Genomic DNA, 19,289 nt, shown 5'->3' with positions numbered 1-19,289 from the left:
GTCACCAGCCGGCCCACACCTGTGTCTGTTCAGCCTCTGAGCCCCAGAGTGGTTTTTACATCTTAAAGGGGCTGAAAACAATCAAAAGAGAACATTTTATGGCATGCGAAAAGCAGATGGAGTTCAAATGTCTGAGTGCATAAATCAAGTCTTTAGTTTCATGAGTAAAAACTGGTGGAAATCTGCTTTCTCTCCAGTCACCCGAGCACCGACAGGAGACGCGTGATTTGTGTCTTGTGCACGAAGCCTAGGACACTGTCTCTGACCCTGGTGGACTACGTGCCCAGTCCCGTTCTAGAGGTGAGCCTGCCTCACCCCCCAGACAGCCTGCCGCCCTCCCCCTGGGCTGGGCCCCTGACCCGGGGGTGGGGTGCGTCACTGTGGAGACACGTGGGCTGTTGCTATTGGGCGCTTGGCCAGCGGGGCCCAGGACTCCACACGCCCATCCTTCCTACTGGGCCAGTTCTGGTTCCGCCCGCTACCTAAGGGAGGATGAGCTAGTTCTGGTTCCACCCGTTACCTAAGGGAGGATGAGATAGTTCTGGTTCCACCCGTTACCCACGGGAGGAATGAAATAGCTCTGGTTCCACCCGCTACCTAAGGGAGCTGCTCGAGGCAGGGCTCGGGTGCGCAGTGGAGTGGGCTGGCCAGGGCCGGCGGGGACTCCAGAAAACAAGCCAGATGGGTGCGCGCAGAGCTGCCCTCTCTTCCCTGGGCGAGTCCCTCCCGTCCCCAGTTCAGGACAGAAACAGGAGAGGACTGAGCGCCGCCCTGGCCCACGCTGTTTCCCTGGAATGACGTCTGTGATAGAATCTAACCCTGATGGTGTTTTGTTTTGTCTTATTTTCCCAGTTGTCAGGAAAAAAATAAATAATTGTCTCACACTGGATTCTTCTCCCGTAACTTTTCCCGTAAACTCTCGGCACGTGCCATCATCCGACACTGGTTGCTGACGTTCAGTGGCTCAGCCGTGTCCGACTCTGAGACCCCTGGACCGAAGCACGCCAGGCCTCCCTGTCCACCACCAACTCCCGGAGCTTGCTCAAGCTCATGTCCGTCCAGTCAGTGACACCATCCAACCATCTCATCCTCTGTCGTCCCCTTCTCCTCCTGCCTTCCATCTTTCCCAACATCAGGGTCTTTTCCAATGAGTTGGCTCTTCTCATCAGGTGGCCAAAGTATTGGAGCTTCAGCTTTAGCATCAGTCCCTCCAATGAATATTCAGGGTTGACTTCATTTAGGATGGACTGGTTTGACCTCCTTGCAATCCAAGGGACTCTCAAGGGACCTGCCACCGGAGCCTCCCCCCAAAGTGGGGCCCCTGCAGTGGAGGACAGGGAGCCCCCTCCATCACAGGAGACCCCGGGGTGTGACCCTCTGGCCTGCTAAGCCAGCTTTTGTGCCAGAACTCCAGCCAAGAGGCTGGAACTCATCCTACAGTGTCCTCGAAGGTCCTGGGAGCCAACAGGAGCAGACAGGAGCCTCCCCTGGAAGGACAGGCTCCCATCTCAGCCCTTTCCTCAAAGATCACAGAGACGGAAGTTCAGGTCAACAGTCGCTGAGCACGTGGGCAAGCAGCTCACCTGGTGCCATCCAAGGACAGGGTCGCCCCACAAAGAGACAGATGCCGAGTGGAAGGAGGTGCAATTTTAAGAAGTGGTTTTTGTTTTAAGAAATGAAAGATGGAGAATGTGAGGAAAGAAAATACAATTGTCAGAACTGACAGGTTGGATTTTCACAAGAACCAAAGAAAACATCCAGAATGTAATACGTGCCTGAAACTAGCAATTGAAGGTAGAGTCTGAGCAGAATGTCAGGTACGTGGAGAATGACTTGATGAGCTCAGAATCACCTTCGCAGGCACACTGGGCACCACTTCAGGTAAAGTCTCAAGTCACAAAAAGACGAATACACTGGGCTACATTAAACAAATAGCTTCTGCTTCTCAAAGTACAGTGTGAAGAGACGGAAAAACCAGCTACAAGCCTGAGGTTCTCTGCAACCCACATACAACTCAACGTTGGCCACCAGAACAGAGAAAGACCTGGGACATCAAATAGACAAAGCTGAGCAACCCTCAGAGACACAGGTGAGAGACAGGAGGCGTGTTGCAGAGCCTGAAGATCCAAAGTGTTATTGCAGAGAAACTTCACCCACTATTAACCAGGGAGACCCCAGTTCAAACCACAATAAAACAAAACACCACACTCAGCAAAATGGCAAAAGTGAGTGTGCTGGGGATGACCCCTGACCACAGACCCCTCCCTGCCTGCAGGTGAGGTGGGAGGGGGTCCCACACGTAGGAATAACCTGCCACAGGGGTCGTGGGCGCTGGACGCCCGCTGCCAACCCTGCATCTGGGCAAAGCTCTTGCAGACACACCCAGAAGGCAGACGTGATACGTTTCAAAGCAACATTGTCATGCGGGGGATGTACGTGGAATGGATGTATAAACTGCGGCTCGTCACAGAATGAACCGCAGCTGTGTGGGGTGGCACAGGGGCCCCGACAGGATTCGGGCAGAGACCCGCCATCGCAGAACCGTGAAAGCCGAAGTGTGTCCGACTCTTTGCGACCCCACAGACTGCAGCCCGCCAGGCTCCTCCATCCATAGGGTTCTCCAGGCAAGAGCACTGGAGTGGGCTGCCATTTCCTCCTCCAGGGGATCTTCCTGGCCCAGGGATTGAACCCAGGTCTCCCGCACTGCAGGCAGACACTTTCCCATCTGAGCCAGCAGGGAAGCCCCCTGAGCCACAGTCGTGGCCTTTACGATGCTCCGAGGGCGTCGCCTGTGTTAGCCCCTGCTCAGTGCTGCTCTGAGAGGCACAGGCGGGGTGTTTGTCACCTGCCTCCAGACGTGCTCACACCCCCGTGTCTCCTCCCCCAGGAGCCAGCCCTGCCCCTGCCACCCCACTCCCCTCCCTTCATGTCCAAACCACAGGTGGGCTAGCGGCCTTCCGTCTGCAGCCAGGACAGGCCTGGGAGATGGGGAAGCAGACATTACAAAGATGAAGCCGACCCAGGGGACAGCCCAGGATGTGGCTTAAGCTGCCCCTCCCGGGGCATCTCGGTCATGAGGATTGAGCTACGGCCCAGAAATCGCATTTTGAACACGTCTCCTGGCTTTCGCCCCTGCAGCCACTCGGAGGGCTCCAGAACTCGGAAGCACTGACCCGGAAACTGTGGCTGGAGGTGAAGGGCTTCCCTTCCCAGCCTCGCAGGGCTCGTCTGCCCCCTCTCCTTCGGGAGTTGAACACCATTCCTGGCCATCTGCTTCCCTGGTAGCTCAGACGGTAACGCGTCTGCCTGTCGTGCGGGAGACCTGGGTCCCTGAGTCGGGAAGATCCCCTGGAGGAGGAAATGGCAACCCACTCCAGCACTCTTGCCTGGAGAATCCCATGGACAGAGGAGCCTGGTAGGCTACAGTCCACGGGGTCACAAAGAGTCGGACACGACTGAGCGACTTCGCTTTCTCTCTTTCCTGACCGCGTGCCACAGGCAGGGGAGCTGAGCGCCCAGGCAACCGCCCCGACCCCGAGGCGTCAAGTGCTGGCCACTCAGTCGTGTCTGACTCCGCGACCCTCATGGACTGTGACCCTCCAGGCTCCTCTGCCCACGGGATTTCCCAGGCAAGGATACTGGAGCGGGTCGCCATTCCCTTCTCCAGGGGAGATTCCCAACCCGCATACCCAACCTGCGCCTCCTGCTTTGCCGGCAGATGCTTTACCGCCTGAGCCACCAGGGAAGCAGAGCCCTAACCTGGGAGAACCTGAAGCCCGGCGCAGAGGCTGGGTCGGCGGGGCCCCAGGGCAGCACCCCAGCACTGGGGACCCCAGGGTGCACGCAGCGCACGGCCGCACCCTCTCCAGGGCCCCTCCCGGGATGGGCTCCACAGTCACCAATGTCCCCCCCGAGGGGGGTCCCCCGCCTGTCCACGCCCCCGGGGAGGGGTCCCCCGCCTGTCCACGCCCCCGGGGAGGGGTCCCCCTCCTGTCCACGCCCCCGGGGAGGGGTCCCCCGCCTGTCCACGCCCCCGGGGAGGGGTCCCCCGCCTGTCCACGCCCCCAAGGAGGGGTCCCTCGCCTGTTCACACCTCCAGGGAGGGGTCCCCCTGCCTGCTCACGCACCGCCCCCCAGCCTGCTCACACCCCTGGGGAGGGTTCCCCCTTCTGCTCACGCCCCCCCACCCCGCGCCTACTCACGCACCCCTCCTGCCTGCTCACACCCCCGGGGAGGGGTCCTCTGTCTGCTCAGAAGGACACAGGTCTGGGTTCTCGGGTCCCTGAGCCCAGGTGAGCCTGACCTGCCTGATCCTCTGGTGGCTGGAGGGGCCGCTGGGCTGCCTGGACCCCCCAGGGGGCCGCCCTCTGCTTGGTGGGCGCCCCCTCCCCCCCACGAAGCCTCCTGGGGGACCGGACGTGTGGTCAACGTCTCCACAGGAGGGATCAGGTTGCTCAGCACTGCACCCCCAGCCACACCTTCCCCCCCGCCCCGACCCTCAGGCAGACAGACGCCAGCCACACCCGCTCCCTCCTCCGCGCGTCTCCAGCTGTGCACCTGCTGCCGTCACAGGCCCGCCCTGCCCGGAAGGCCACCCTTATTCGCCCTTCCAGACTGAGGTGTCTGGCCACTTCCTCCTCCCTCCAGCCCCGTCCGCACACAGAGCTTTTCTGCAGGCCCCGCGGTTCCATGCTGAGGCTTCCTCCTCTCTTGAAGGCACCCACGAGGGTCTCCAGGCCCCAGAGCGCGTGCTGGGGCCCGGCCTGGATGGGGCGCTGCAGAGGCGGGCCCAGCGGCTCAGGAGCAGACGCCCCGGCCGCTCCTCCTGGGGCTTCTCGCCTCGGCGTCAGAGGTCGCAGCCGCTGCTCCAGGGGCCCGTCGTGACCCCTATTTTCAGAAGGTAACCCAGATAAGGAGTTCTTCTAAGCCCTTTGTTCGGTTCCAGTCTTCCCCGCAGGCTCGGCGCTCACTCCCGTGTCTTCCCGGGGAAGGAGGATCCAGTCTGTCAGACCCGCAGGCAGGGCCCGCCGCTGCAACAGAGGCTGTGCAGAGCGCCTTCTGCCCCGCACCCTCGGGCTCCGGCCCCGGCTGGCCCTTCCTCACCCCATGTCTCCCAAGGTGGGCTCGTGGAGCCGCTCAAGGAGTCACCCGAAGCCTCCTCTCTAAAATCCTTCTGCTCGAATCAACTCCCAATAAATCCCGCCCGGCTTCCGCAAACCCCATAGCCTGTGTTCTGAACGTGTGGATCCCGTGGCCTCCACTGACTACACAGCTCCTGTTAGGTTTTCCTGTGTGTTTTCACCTGTATTTGTGAGTTAACTTGTTAAAAGTGCGGGTCTGGTGACTGGCAGAGAGTAAATGTTCCAATGACAGTTGGTATCATTTCTCTTACCATATAGATTTTTCATCCTCTCAAGGACAGTAAAACCACCCTCTGTTGTTTTAACCCAACAGGTTAAAACTGACTCTGACAGTTACTGAGTGGTTGCAAAGTGGAAGGGCCCCCTGTCTATTAAGTCATATACAGCCGCTCCACGAGGCGTTGAGGACCCAACATCCCGCCAGCAGAGAACTTAGCACCAGTGACTGTGGCCTAACCCATTCAGTGCCTCTGGCTGGTTCATGATGCCACCGCTGGCTGAGCTCCTTCGAACAGTTTCTGCATATTCTTGGTGAGGGAGAAAGCAAGCAGTCCACCATCTGCAAGGACCACCCGTTGCCCACGCGGTCTTTTGCAGTTGCCTGGGGCTCGAATGTTGCCATCGCTGGCAGGCGTGGTGCTGAGGCGATGGGGCGCAGAGCTGTCGTAAATCAGGGTGCACAGGCTCTGCTCTGGCCTGTTCCTCAGACCGACGATCCACAGCTTCATCTTGAAACAGAGCCATGAGCCATGACAATGGAAACGCCCTCTGAGGAGGACCTGCCCAGAGTTTCATATTTTACTTGATGAATAAAATCACACACCCTTTGCTAGAAAGCCTCCGGGTGCTTACACAACATTTTAAGACCGAAACTGATAAATTCATTGGCGTTGAACTGCCCACTAAGTCAGCCAGCCTAGGAGCTGATTCTCGTCTCCCAGCACGGTGCTCTGGGCATCTGGTCGGCAATGCCCAGGGTCACCATGGGCATGGAGCGGACACGTGAGCAGCTCCCTGGGTAAACACAGACCCCCCCCCTCCCCGCCCGAGGCCCGTGGGGGTCACCGGGCGGCTTGGAGCTGAGGGGCAGGGATGGGACTCGTGAACCGGCTTCTAAGCCGGGGCAGAGACCCTGACAGGGGCTCGCCCACCCCCGCACCCCTGCAGCGTCACCTGAAGGACCGCAGACGAGGGCGGTTCACAGGCTCTGCCTGCTCAGCAGCCTGATTAAGCTGGCTGAGGAAGAGGGTGGCCCGCATCAGCGGTTTCTGGAAGTGTCCCGGGAAATTCCACACACAGTCAGGAGGACAAGCCCCGGAGAAGCGAAGCGAGCTGTGAGGAGCTCTTCTCCCACAGAAGCAGTGGGAGCCGTGAGGCTCAGCCGGGCCTGGCCTGAGAGATGCCCCGTCTCATCGGGGTACCAAGCAGAGCACCCAGGGTTTCCCCACAGAGAGTCCTGGGGTCCCAGCCGGTGTGGTCCCCGCAATTCTCAGCCACCTGTTTCTTGAGAAGGTGGAAGTCCTGGGTTCGGTCCAGTGACTCTGACCGGGAGGTCTGACTCCCGAGCCCGTAGTCCATACTGCAGTGACCCCGTCCCCCACACTGACTCTGGGGTCAGACACAGGTGGCAATGCGTCAGGGCTGACCCGGGCCTGGAGTCAGTCACTGAGGGTCAGTGTCTTCAGGGTGTCCAGGGAGGGCCAGTGGACACTCCCGGGTGCCTCGCAGCAACAAGCAGACGGAGGTTTACGAAGCGCAGCGCTTGCTGCATAGCTGTTTGGTTGCTAAGTCACGTCCGACTCTTTTGCGACCCCCTGGCCTGTAGCTCACCAAGTACTCAGTAAATGTGCAATAAATTAAGAGAGAAACACAGTCTAAAAGTTAGGAGACTATGGGCAGAATTTCGCTTCCTCTAGTTCCCAGCTCTTCCAGATTATCTGATTAATTCTTTAATATTTATATGTAGCTGACTTCATAACGTTATGATTTTTTAAATAATGAAGTTTTTGAAAATAATAACACTTGATTTAGCCAGACGGTGTGGCCAAAGCCTTGTCTCCACGCAGCACAGACTTTCTGAGGGGCAATGCTTTCACTCGCTCTGTCTGTCTCTGACCTAAAGACACACAGACGGAGATGAACAAATGGGCGGCTGCCGTGGAGCAGGTCACAGGAAGCGTGTGACGAGATCCAGGCCCTGATCTAACAGAGAGCACCCCATAAACCTCTGCCAGCCAGGGGAGAGTTACCTCGAGACACAGACACCGAGGCAGTGGACAGGGCGGGCCCAGGAGAGGGGTGGTCCAGCCTGCTGGGAGGGGCAGTCAGGCGAAGGGTCCAGTGTGGGGGGAGGGGGCCTGGGGCAGCGTGAGCCCCCCAGGGAGACAAGGGCTCCTTCTCTCCCAGCAAGACAGCACCGGGGGCCAGGCCTCCCCTGGCAGACGGGCCCAGGGTGGACAAGGCCGGGGGGCAGCCCAGCAGGTTCAGAGATCGCACAAGCCAGGAGGGGGTTCATAAACAGATCCCTTTGTCTACACACAAAGAAAAACTCAAGTGCTGGCTCGGTGGTAAAGAACCCACCTGCCGATGCAGGACACACAAGAGACACAGGTTCGATCCCTGGGTTGGGAAGATATCCTGGAGGTGGAAATGACAGCCCACTCCAGTGCTCTTGCCTGGAGAGTCCCATGGACGAGCCTGGGGGCTGAAGTCCACAGGGTCACAAAGAGTCGGACACACCGGCAGTGACCGAGTGCGCACACCCGACGCCCACGCGGGTGGTGGACGACGCGGGAAAGCGCCACGGAGTCCCAGAGCAAAGACCAGGTCGGCAGCAGCACGGTGTGACCTCCTCTTTAACATAAAGTATCAGCCCCTGGAAAAGAGCATACAAATCAGACCAAAAAAAAAAAAAAAAAAAGAAGAAGGTAGCTGCATTAAGCTCTGGGAGCTGAGGTTTTGGGCTTCTTTCTTTTCTCTTTGCTTCTCAATATTTTCCAAACTGTCTAGAATAAGCATGTACTAGTTTTGTACCAGCAAGAGAACATAGGAGGGTTTTATTCCCCAAATAAACTAAATTAGGAATGTGCGGAAAACAAGCAGGCCTGGCTCTTGTTCAGCGTCACCCCGGGAGCCCTGTTCCTTCACGTCTCAGGAGCATAACCAGCACCATTTCTGCCGTTGGTTTATTTAATTCCAGGCCCGTGCGTCTCAGCAAACCCTGCCCAACCTCGGGACTGGTGGACACAGAGCTTTCTGGCAGCAGTGACATCAGTACATGCGAGGTTTCTCACTCTGGAGGTTTTTTTAAATCTGACCAGCTATGGTTTCTGTCTCTCTTTTCAACGATTCTTTGTCATCTTACTGAATTTGTTTAAATTCCCCCCTTCCTTTCATTTCCTTTTTTAAATCGTCTGCAATTTTTCCCCACGTACTATATAAGCTCTCTTCTGCCTATTTAAAGCTCACCGTGTACACCGGTGTGTGATCAGATCACGTGATACAGTCAGTGTTCAATCTTTTTAAGTGAAAACCTCAACAACTTCCCGTGGTTCAACCCAGCGGAAGAGTCTTGTGTGACACTGTAAGAGGATCTTGAAATCTGTTTGATTTTACTCCCGTTCGGCTTCCTCCTGGGTGGAATTCTATTGTATATGGGGCAGATTCTGATCTAATCTAACACTGAGCCTGATTAATGTTTTACATCGAAAGCGTTGAGGTCATGGCTGCCTGCAAAAGTTACGCCTTTCTTCTCAATGGTTGTTTTTTCTCCCTCCCTACCCCCTAAAGAGCCGCCGTACAGGATTCTGACACCCTTTCTTCTCATCTGAAAGCATTTTATACCTGCCTATTTAGTTACACTCTGAAACTATCATGGAGTTATTACAAAATACATCGACACTTTAAAATATTTAAACGTTTATTATAAAAATGCCACCTTACATGTATACAATATAATAAGGAAGGAAAGAATTCATATTTCTCCAACAATAACTAACATTTCCAATAAAATTTCATTTTTGAAAAAAAAATCTGCATTTCTCAAAAGAAGATTCACAAGTGTCCCCCAAAGTCGCCCTTTTCGTCCTTTTCCGACTTTCCTCCCAGGTAAACGCACAGCAGTCTCGCCTTCCAAAGCTGGACGCTTTCTGGTGCCAAGGCTGGCTCCACACAGGCGGGGACGCACTCGATTCTCAGTCCCAGGAGAAGGTGGCTTGATTGCTGCTCAGCCTTGGCCTGAGAGACGAGCGCTGTCTGAGTGGTTCCATGCAGTTATCATTAATTTCCTTGTGTAAATGGAGACAGGTCTCTTAACCCTCACGGTCTGAATTCCTAAATCAGCAGGGTTACCTGGAGCCATACCCCATCCCAGGCAGGTACAGAAAGTGAGCGCTTGGTGCAGGGATAGGTGAGCGGCCTGGTGCAGGGACAGAAGGCCTGGGCAGCTCCTCCATCCCAGCGGGAACCTCAGGTTGTGACTGTCAGACCTGGAGGTGGTGGTGGTGAGAATTCAGACGCTGGTGACTGTTAACCAGAGCCACCCCTCACTCTCTTTGCTCCCGGTTAGAGGGTTATCCCTGCTTCCTGTAATTACATGAGCTGAAAGCACATGAGGATAACCAGCAAAGTGTGTCTATCCAACAATTAAACATCGTTTCATTTAATCCCACACAAAACTGTTTAACAGCTAGATGTGGACAGTTACATCAACTTGCCCCCAAGTTTCCTGTTTCTTGAAGATTAAAGTGCTCCCTTGCTTTCCAGTCATGACGGAGAGCCTGGTTGTGAGTGATGCTGTGCTCCTCTCAAATAAAAGGTACAGGAGCGTGTGTGTGGTCCTCTCCAGACTGCCGGCCATGGGCATCAGTGAGGGGAGTGTTTGACTCGCGCTCGAGAGTGGACGATCCATGGACACCATGGACCAGCCTCAGCCTACACACGCCGTCACCTTTGTGAATCTCAGTGGGCTCTTCCCACACGCGGAAATCCCCATTCAAAGCAGATATGCCTGTAACGGAGCACCTCATTCACTTAGGGTTTTCACTCTGAGCAATGTTACCGCACTCTGACCCTCACACTGAGGGCTCCCAAATTTGCTTTATGACTGTTGACTTCTCTGCCCATATCTTTACTATAGGGTTCTTACACACCCGTGATAAGTATCCCAATTAAAGTTTTGACAAAATATTTGAACAGGAAAATACCAAAGAAGACCTACAGATATATAAAAAAATCAAAAAAATGTTCAATCTCGATGTTAATCTAAGAATCATATAAAATTAGGGGAAAGTTTCAATAACACCTTGTATTGGCGAGACTTTTTCAGAGGGTGGGGCAGAATTAAGCATTTTACTTCAGAATGACTTAGACTAGAGAAAAATAATTGATTATATCATGTCCATGAACAGAGGGGTTGTAAAATACATTATTATATTGTCACAAAATGAGATATTAGGCATGAACATAGGAAAAGGAGAAAAAAATGTAACCTAGAGAGCATATTGAAAAGCAGAAACATTACTTTGCCAACGAAGGTCCGTCTAGCCAAGGCTATGGTTTTTCCTGTGGTCATATATGGATGTGAGAACTGGACTGTGAAGAAAGCTGACCACCGAAGAATTGATGCTTTTGAACTGTGGTGTTGAAGACTCTTGAGAGTCCCTTGGACTGCAAGGAGATCCAAACAGTCCATTCTGAAGGAGATCAGCCCTGGTGTTCTTTGGAAGGAATGATGCTGAAGCTGAAACTCCAGTACTTTGGCCACCTCATGCGAAGAGTTGACTCATTGGAAAAGACTCTGATGCTGGGAGGGATTGAGGGCAGGAGGAGAAGGGGATGACAGAGGGTGAGATGGCTGGATGGCATCACTGACTCGATGGACATGAGTCTGAGTGAATTCCGGGAGTTGGTGATGGACAGGGAGGCCTGGCGTGCTGCAATTCATGGGGTCACAAAGAGTCGGACACGACTGAGCAACTGAACTGAACTGAACTGAACTTACAGTGGAAAAATAAAGCTCAATAAAACTGAAGTTACAAGACAGCTTTATCTTCTCCAACTCAATTCCACCTTACAGAAGGCTACGGAGTTACAGATTTAATCTTGGAACAAAAATGACTGCATTGCTAATTGACCATAGGACACAGCATCCTTCGGTGTTTTTAACAAGAGCAACGCACACACAGAAACACAAATGGATTCTCCTTGCGATGCTCCCCTCCCCGCCCCCCCGGTGTGTCAACACGCTGTCAACAGCACTCTGAGGCTTTCTCACCACGCATCTGTCATCTCAGAGCTCTGATGAAACAGACACCCACCCAGGCAATCATCACGGAAGGAGCTAGGAGTGAAACATTGCTGAGCTAATACTCTTAAATCTTGCGAATTTAAAGAAAGGGGAAAGGAGGAATTAAGACGTGACTTCAGTTTTGAAATAGGAAGAACGCAGTGCAATAATCTGGCTCCTTGACATGCGACTTTCATGCTGTGGAAATTCACCAAGACTGTGCAGACAAGTCACACCACATCAAGCCAAAACGCCCGAGTCTGAATGAGTGATGTCATCTTGCGAGGTTTACGGTGGCTTCAGGCAAAAGCCACATGGAATCTCAGCCCTGCCGTCTCTTGGTTGCTGATCACAAGTGTTCTCAGGCCGTGCACACCGGCACGGAGCCACCTCCCCGCGTCCACACCCTGGGCAGCCCTCTCTCGGGACACTTACGGGAGCTTCACGCCACGGGCTGGCTGCTCGCTGCTCCATCCAGACACAGGAATGGCAGGAACCGCTGCTCAATAATTAAATCCACATTTTAGGTGGATTTACGTGGATTTTTACGTGTCTCAAACAAGAGACAATGCTCAAGGCCCTCCACGAACACCCAGAGGTACTGAAAACTTGCACAAATCTGAATTCAGACCGCGTCAGCCATCCTTCTAAACATCATCAAGAAACCTCCCCCAAGACAGAAGTGGGTCTCAGCAGACACGCTGCATCCCCAGCTGTGAGCCCGGGTCACGGGCAGAGCTCCCCGGCCCCCTCTCATCCCAGGACTGAGCGCTGGCCCCACTGGGAATGTTCCACCAGCCTCCCCGTGACCCGCTGCGGCCTGAGGCTGGACTGCTTTCACCTTTCCAAGCAGGTGGCTGGGATGGCTGCAATCAGACATTGGTTACACAACATCTGGCATCTTCTCCTGACCCTGTCGGGGGCAACCCCCAAGGCTGTTCAGGGCAGAACTGCACGCAGTGGTCCAGCCCAGGCACCACGGACCTGGAGCCAGTGAGGAGCCTCCACCCTCTGAGCCCCAGATACACGGGGGAGCTGACCAAGCAGTCTGCTGGTGGGAGGTCACAGGTCCCAATCTTCTTTATGAGATGGTCTTATAGATAAAGGGAACCCTATCTGCTGATGAACATGCAGACACAGAACCTAACTGCTTAATCCCCAACTGCCTTTGGCAACAATATAATTATCGATTTCATATGGTTAGTTTAACAAGCATAGAGGCCAGTGCGTATCGGCTATAACTCTATTCGCATCATTCTCTTTAAGCAGAATAAGCAAGCCACTATAGCCTTTATCGAGCCCTAGGCAAGGAATACCTATACAGCTCGCTTCATTTCTAATATTTTTCCTAACTACTGTATGAATGTGGTGAGAGCTAGAGAGGTCTGAAGACACAACAGCGTTGGTAGCTTTTCCTTTATTGGTCAAGAAGGCTCACTACGTCTTTAACTTATAAATTTAATTACTGGAGAAGGCTCTTGAGAGACCCTTGGACGGCAAAGAGATCAAACCAGTCAGTCCCAAAGGAAATCAACCCTGAATGTTCATTGGAAGATGGGTGGATGGAAAGACTCACGAATAGATGGAAAGACAGACAGACACATACGAAGATGGATGGATACACAGATAGATAGACAGACGATAGGTTTGTGAATGGCCATGCCTTAGAAGACATGCTGCTAAGTCACTTCAGTCGTGTCCGACTCTTCGCGACCCCGTAGACTGCAGCCTACTAGGCTCCCCTGTCCCTGGGATTCTCCAGGCAAGCACACTGGAGTGGGGTGCCATTGCCTTCTCCACTTAGAACACATAAATAAGGCTTAATCCAAGAGGGATTGAGTTGCCGTCATTCAGTTGCTAAGTCGTATCTGACTCTCTGTGACCCCGTGGACTACAGCATGCCAGGCTTCCCTGTTCTTCATGGTCTCCCAGAGTTTGCTCAAATTCATGTCCACTGAGTTGGACGTCAGAAAATATTAAAGTTTCTTTACATATCTCTAGAACCTTGCATATTACTTTTGTAACAAAACTCAACAATGTAAAAATGTATCATCTGGGGATGACCTATGGTATAATTTTTTCTCTTTTTTTTTTGGCCAAACCACTCCAGCTTGTGGGATCTCAGTTCCCAGACCAGGGAATCAAACCCAGGTCCTGGCAGTGAAAGTGCAGAGTCAAAATCACTGGACCATCAGAGAATTCCCTGGATATAGTTCTAAAGTTTCCTTTCAGCTCAATGATGAACAAATTACCAAGAGTTTATTCAGCAGCTGTTACTAGGCAGCTACTTGGAGCCAGGCTATCACCTAAAATACATCAGTTTTTAAACGAAGGTCTCTGTTCTCACCCGGCTTACAGTCCAGTGGGGGAAATAAACAAGGAAGAAGGATCACAGCAGACAAGCAAACTCAAGAATGGGAGCGGACAGTGTGCTTCAGAAAGGCAAAGTGGGCGGTGAGCCCTGGGGCCAGGCCCAGGCTGGCCTGAAGGGAGCCTGACCGGGAAAAGGCGCGAGGAGGGCAGAGGAGGCCACACGGACCTGGGGGCCGAGACTTCAGGGGCGGGCATGGCGCGTGCAAAGGCCCTGGGCAGCCGAGGGGCCATAGGAGGCCCAGCTGGAGGGGCCGGGACGCCGGTGAGGAAGGCGGGGGCCAGGACGGGTCAGAAGGAGGAGGGCGTGTGGGGGCGGGCCTTCGGGGGAGGGCCTTCCCGCAGCCCCCTGCTCCCTTCAGTCTCTCACAGCATGTAGGGCCGGGCGTGTGCATGTGAACACTGGCTTATTGCACGGAGAAAGCGATGGCACCCACTCCAGCACTCTGGCCTGGAAACTCCCATGGACGGAGGAGCCTGGTGGGCTGCAGTCCATGGGGTCACTAAGGGTCAGACACGACTAAGCGATTTCACTTTCACTTTTCACTTCCATGCATTGCAGAAGGAAATGGCAGCCCACTCCAGTGTCCTTGCCTGGAGAATCCCAGGGACGGGGGAGCCTGGTGGGCTGCCGTCTATGGGGTCGCAGAGTCGGACACGACTGAAGCGACTCAGCAGCAGCGGCAGCAGCACAAGAGAACAAAATTAACAAACAAGAGAACAAATTACCCAGGGGAGAGAGGCTCTCAGAACCACAGCAAACTGACAACTCTTACCTTCCTTCTGCTCCACAGCGACCCTGCTGGGTTGCAGCTGCACTTTTTAAACACAAGTTTTAATTCAGTTTGTTTTTTCTTGGCATCTTATACACATTTCCTTCACCCCTGTTTAGTTTCAGTTACATGATAATCTTTAAGGGCTACATAAATGTATAATCATTGAATAAGACACATACTTTCAGACCCTCCAACACTCACAAAGGAGAGGCCCGTCCCTCTGCGCTCACTGTCACCCCAGGGGAAGGCAGGGGGTAAGAGAGGAGGTGGCGGCTGGCACCTGAGCCCCAGGAAACTCAGGGCGGGAGGTGGAGTCCAGAGTCTGCGGCCTCGGGCCCCACGTCCTTCCCAGGCCAGGAAAACGGGAGACACTCCCAAGAGCACTAAGGACGCGAGCGCCTCCCCAGGGCTCCCAGGACAGTCAGAGCGTGAGCAGCCCTCGGGTCCTCTCAACGCATCCCTAAATCCCAGAACAGCGGAGGCTGGCTGGGGTAACTGGGCACCCCAATTGCCTCACGCCACCCCGAGGCATGCCCACCTCCAGAGGAGAAGCACTGAGGCCCAGAGCTCAGGGAGGACCACCCGGCCGCTCTGACCCCCGCAGCCCCAGGCCAGCACTGCGACTTTAGAGCCCTTTTCTGCCTGCCCCACGTGGAGGACAAAACCCGCAGCTCTTCAGGGCTCTTGATCCTTTCTTCCCCCACTTGCCCTCCTTTTCCATTCTGGACAGTTGATGGGTTACAGATAGAAAGATGGGTCGATGGGTCGATGGATCGGTAAACAGATTAACAGGAGCTTCCCTGGGCTCAGTGGTGGAGAATCCACCTGCCGAGGCAGGAGACTTGGGTTCGATCCCTGATCCGGGAAGACCCCACACGCCACAAAGCAGCTAAGCCCGTGCGCCTCAACTACCGAGTCACGCGTCAGCACTGCTGAGACCCGTGTGCCCTAGGGCCCATGCTCTGCACCAGCAGAGAGGCCGCTGCGGCAAGAAACCCGCCGTGCTCAGCAGCTGGGGCAGCTCCCGCTCGCTGCAACCAGAGAAAGCCTGAGCGGCCACGAAGCCCCAGCACAGCCCAAAGCGGACAAATCAACTTTCACAAAAACGGATGACGGCTCGATGGTAGACAGGTAAAGGGACGGACAGACAGATGACACCCAGAGCTACAGATGAGGTGGCTGTGCGCGGGCGCAGCGTCCCCGTCGGTAAGACACAAGGATGCTCCCCACTCAGAAAGACAGCCCAACCCAGGAGGCACCTCAGCGAGACGAACCCCAGGAGCCGCCTACAAAACGACTGGTTCTGGAGCACAGCATCTCCAAAGTGCTGAGTCACGGGCCAAGGAAAGTGCTGAGTCACGGGCCAAGGACAAAGCGGGCCCTGCTCCAGGCTGAGAGGCCTCCAGCACGAAAGGCCAGGTAAGCGCGCTACTCTGGAGGGGGCTGCTCTGAGTCAAAGGACTTTAAGTAGGATAAAACCCGCACTGGGTCTGAAAATTAGATGATAATTACGAACCAATGACACTTTCCTGATTTTAAGGACTGAATTTGGTTATTTAAGATAACAAGTCTGTGCAGGAAGCAGACACTAAGACATCTGGGGCAGTAAGTATTGCACTGAGACGCGCCTGTGAGGAAAAGCCAGTTGTGACCTCCCCGTCTCGTACAATAAACAAAAGGCCATTTTAGGTGGATTGTAGATTTAAATAAAAAAGGTAAAATAATAATGTTTCTAGAAGCGGCTTTACATAATATCTTCAAGCTCTAAATAATGTCTTTGACTTTCTTCAAGCAAAAATTTCTTTAAAATGACCCAAACAGGATCAATGATAAGTAAGACTACATAAAAATTAAGAACTTCTGTTCCTCAAAAGACACCATTGAGTGAGTCACAGATGGGGCGACAACAGGTAACCAAAAAGGCTCCTGGCCAGTCCTCTCTAAATCTCCCTTGGAATCAAATTTAAAGAGGAATCATACTTTTTTTTTCTATTATTTGATCACAAAGAAAGCAGCATTAGGAATCGTTGATAAACTCATTTTATAGTTTAGAAAATTGAAGGCAAAAGAGCTTGGAATTGAGGTCTCTTTAGTCTCAGCCTAACGTTTTTTCTCAATATTAAATATAGATAACCAAGGGAACAAACAAAAGAAGCCTAACCTGAAAGACTCAATGATACAAACACTCAAGAAACGAGGCGTCAATGAGAACTTCTTCACTCAGATAACAGGCACCTAAGGAAAACCTACAGCTAACACTGTACTCAAGAGTTCAAGACTGAATGTCCTTCCCCCTCCAAGAGCAGGATCAAGACAAGGACGCCTGTTCTCACCACCTCCATTCAACCTGTGCAAGAAGTTCCAGGCAGAGTGATAAGGCAAGAAAAGCAAATTAAAACCAACTAACTAAGAAAGCAAGAAATGTGTCCAGATGACACAATTTTGTAAATTTTTAAAAATGCAAAGGAATCCACTAAAAATTCATTAAACTAATAAAAAAAATTCAGAAATCTTGCTTGGATCAGTATACAAAAATTAATTGCTTATTTCTATACACTAGCAATGAACATTCTGAAAATGAAATTAGAAGACATTTCCATTTATAATAATTTGAAAAGGAATAAAATTTTTAGAAATAAATTTAACAAAAGAAGTACAAGATTTGAACACTGAAAACTACAGAACACTGTTCATTAAAGGCCTAAACCAGTGGAAAACCACCACGTTTATGGTTCACAAGACTCACCCTTAAGGCAGCAATGCTTCTTCAGTCAATCGACAGATTTCAAGCAGTCGCCCTCAAAATCCCAGCTGCCTGCTTTGCAGAAATTGACAAGCTATGCTTAAAACTCAGGTGGAAGTGCAACAAACCCTGAATAGCCAAAACAGTCTTGAAAAAGAACAGAAGTGGATGACTCACACTTCGTAACTGGAAAACTTTCTACAAAGCAACAGTAATCAAAACATGCAGAATTGGCTAAAGGATAGACAGACACTCCAGTGAGATAGAATTGAGAATCTAGGAATTGATTTTTCTGAATCAACTGATTTTCAACAAAGGTCCCAGGGCAATTTAATGGGGGAAAAAAAGGTCTTTCTAACAAATGGTGCTGGGAACACTGAATATTCACGTTTAAAAATGAAGCTGGACTCCTGCCTCATAACATGCACAAAAATTAACTAAAACCGGACCAAAGACTTCAACATAAGCACCAAAGCTATTTTTAAATCTTAGGGGAAAAGCACAGATATAATCTTTGACCTTGGATTAAACAGTGGTTTCTTAGACAGGACGCTGAAAGAACAGGCAACAACAAAGAGGTAATTTGGTCTTAGTCAGAATTAAAAACTTTTTGCTGCAAAGTACACTATCAAGGGAGTGAGAGGACACCCCACAGAGTGAATGAAATGCTTGCAAATCATTTCAAATGGAAGTGTTTCTAGAATACACAAAGAATATTTACATTTCAAAGAGAAGACAACCCAGTTTTTTAAAAATTGGCAAAGGATCTGAACAGACATTTTGCTAAAGACAAGCAAACAGCCAATAAGCACGTGAAAAGATACTAGCATCACTTGCCTTGAGGAAAATGGAAATCAAAGTCACAGTGAGAGACCACTTCATTCATCCTGGAACAGCTAGCTCTGAGATTAATGTTGGTGAGGGTGTGCAGCACTTGGAGCCCTCAGTGCTGATGGGGCCGGGAAATGATGGGAAGCAGTCTGTGGCCCTGGGGCGGGTGCAGTTCCTCAGAAGACTGGACACAGAAGTTACCAAGGACCTAGGAACTCCACTCTTAGATACAAACTCAAGAGAAATGAAAACATATCTCCACACACACACACACAAGAAAAACTTGTACATGAATTCCATAGCAGCGCTAATCATAATAGTTACCACAAAGTGGAAAACAGCCTGTTAAGGACTAAACAGATAAATAAAAGTGGGTCCTGCCATACGGTGGAACATTATTTACCAATGAAAAGGAATGAAGTAATACTTGCTACAACGTGGATGAACCCTGAAAGCATGATCAGTAACAGAAGTCAGTCCTAAAAGACCATCTCTTGTTTGATTCTGTTTCTATAAAATGTCCCAAACAGGCAGCTTCAAGTTGGGGGTGCCTCGGGAGGACTGGGCCACTAGCTAGGCAGGGCTTCTTTGGGGAAGGGAGGTAAAAACGTTACCTGAAGGTGACTGGGGTAATAGTTCTTGGTGAGCATACTAAGGGGCCATTGAACTGAACATTCTAAAAAGGGGAATTATATCTCAATAAAGCTTTCATTATAAAATTTAAAAAAAAAAGAAGCTGAGCCTTCTAGGAAAAGGGGAGTTTTTTTCCAAAGTTCTAATAAATTTATAATGGTAACAATCCTACAATGCGAAACTATGCGGCAATTTGTTTTATAAAAACTTGCTTTTAATCTGAACAAAACGTCCCACCGCCTTCAGTCTGTTTTCACACTTGCCCACCGCCCGCGCGGCGGCTCTTCCCCCGAGTCTCCCTCCGGGGTCCCCGCGCGTCCTCCGGAGCGCCCGGGAGCGCGCGGCCCAGGTGCCCGGGGCGCGGGCCCCCGCCGACGGGGCGGGCCCGGGGGCGGCCGCTGTGACCCTGGGGCGGGTGCAGACGCCGCCTCCGCGGCCACCGATAGGTCCCAGCCCGCCTCGGCGGCCCGCGGGCCGGGGGCGGGGAGCGGCGGCGGCGCGGAGGCGGG

The sequence above is a fragment of the Capricornis sumatraensis genome, chromosome 13 (assembly GCF_032405125.1).
Source record: "Capricornis sumatraensis isolate serow.1 chromosome 13, serow.2, whole genome shotgun sequence".
In the NCBI taxonomy this organism is placed as follows: Eukaryota; Metazoa; Chordata; class Mammalia; order Artiodactyla; family Bovidae; genus Capricornis; species Capricornis sumatraensis.
Note: the sequence above shows the minus strand (reverse complement) of the source record.